This window comes from Gekko japonicus, unplaced genomic scaffold (genome assembly GCF_001447785.1).
Source record: "Gekko japonicus isolate JY-2015 unplaced genomic scaffold, Gekko_japonicus_V1.1 scaffold596, whole genome shotgun sequence".
Taxonomy (NCBI): domain Eukaryota; kingdom Metazoa; phylum Chordata; class Lepidosauria; order Squamata; family Gekkonidae; genus Gekko; species Gekko japonicus.
Genome location: NW_015174859.1, coordinates 947,519 through 949,747, shown reverse-complemented (window position 1 = coordinate 949,747; position 2,229 = coordinate 947,519).

Here is a 2,229-nt window from a genome sequence, read left to right as displayed (position 1 = left end):
CTAGGGCAAGTGTGTAATGGATATAAAGTATATGGTAGGGAAAACCAGATAACTGCCCTGTGCGGACACTCCATTGCTGTTGGAAATGCCTCCGCATTCGCAGTGGCAATGAGTCTGCAACAGGTAACTGCTGCAGTGTGGAAGGTGCCATAGGTGTTTACCGTTACAGTAGTATTGCAGTTAAGTTCTTCTCTTTTTTCAGTGGGTGGGTGGGGTGGGCAAATTAGTAGTTCAGCTACAATGTTTTGATAATGAAATGGAACGTTTGGGGCAGATTCACTTGGTCCTAGCAATCTTGCTTCTGTGCGTATGGACATGTATGGACACGTTTAATTCCTTGAATGAAAACATATTTGTGTGAAAGTGACCTACAGCTTGTGGTTTCTTGGTTTATTAGTTTTCCTGACTGTTTAGCTTTATGCAGATTTTGACTCAGTTCAGTGATTCACTCTCTGTCCTTGGAACAAAGTATAAATGGGGATCCCCCTTATAACACAAGCCAGAAAAAATTACACATTTCGCAAGTCCTTGATAATATATTAAGGAACCAGAAAAAAATTATTAAGTATAAGGATAAGTTGCTGGCAACCAAGATGAAGATAATTCTTACCACAGTATTCCCCATTACTGTGTATGGGTATGAAAGTTGGACAATGAAGAAAGCTGACAGAAAGAAAGTTGATTCATTTGAAATATGCTGTCGGGGGAGAGTTTTACAGATACCACAGACTGCCAAAAATACAAATAAGTGGGTTCTAGATCTAATCAAGCCTGGACTCCCCCTAGAAGATAAAATGAGTTAACTGAGGCTATTGACAAGAGTCACTGGAAAAGACAATTATGGTAGAAAAAGATGAAGGCGGCAGGAAAAAGACCCAAGATGATATGGATTGACTCAATCTCAGTTTGCAAGCCGTGAGCAAAGCTATTAATGACAGGACATATTGAAGATCATTAATTCATAGGGTCACCACAACTCAGAAGCAACTTGACAGGTCTTAACACACACACGTAACGCGTGTTTGGGGGCTTGGTGACTAGTCTGTGAATGAGATCATGAGTTTGAGTTATTGGCTCTGTGCAGATTTGTAGTTCTTAAGGCACATGGTAACAATGTGGATTATGGCAGATTTATATCGGTAGTCCCATTCATATTTGGGGTGGCTGTCTTTCTTTTGGGTTATAATTTCACCCACGGGCATGATGGATATTATTCTTAGCATTAACTTCTGAAAGTTAAGTTTTTAAAAGGAATGGCACTTGTTTTAGTACTGAGGTTTCCAACCTTGCTGAACAAAATGGCTGCCTTAGGGGGGATGAGAGAAAAAGGGTTTTTTCATATTTTTTATTACACAAAGCTCCATTCAGAATATAGTACATCTATATATCCAATAGAAAAAGGCGCCCCCTGTGTGCGGATACCTAAATCCGTGCATCGGGGGCACCTGGGGGGGGAGGGAGATTTTTGTGCACAGTTGGGGCAGTCCCCAGGTGTGCACAAATATATCTCTTAAATTCTTCAAACGTTTGTAAATAAACAGAGGATATGATTTACCTTTGGGAATATCAGATAATAAAAAAACAGTATTTTTGCAAAATGTCTTGAATGTACTTATAAGTGTGATCATATGTCAATGACATAACCATCCTATAAGTTTGTTTATTTCCTATTTTAGGTGAGTAATGTTGATTTTAAAAAGATTTTTTAAAGTTACAGATTTAGAAGAATTACCTGTCTCCCTTAGTTGTGCGACTAAAATCCTTGCTTTGCCTGTGGAAGTCCATATTTTCGCTGCAATTCCTTCTTAGTCACAGCAGCTGTGCACAGGTTAAATTCTTTTTCAAATGAAATAGAAACTGTCCCAAGACAATAATTTTTCCAGTTGGTTTTGAATACTGTTTGATGCTCACAGAAATATTACGCTACCATTTTTTGATCTGATAATGTATGGCCCCAGTCACACAGAGCATTAGCCACGCTAGAGGGACGGAAGATAGGCAGATTTTCCGGGCGCGATCTCACCACCACATCTGGGAAGCGTAGAGCTCCCGTGGCTCACCCGAGGCTTCCCGCCAAAGACGTGCGGTAAAAAACTAGTACCTTGGAGGTACTAGTTTCCGGAAACCGCGGGGCAAGGGCGGGCATCTGATCATGTTTCCGGTGGCATCCGGCACCCGCCCATGCCCCATTGTGAAAAGGTCCCCCCCCGAAGTCTCCAGAGATGCGCA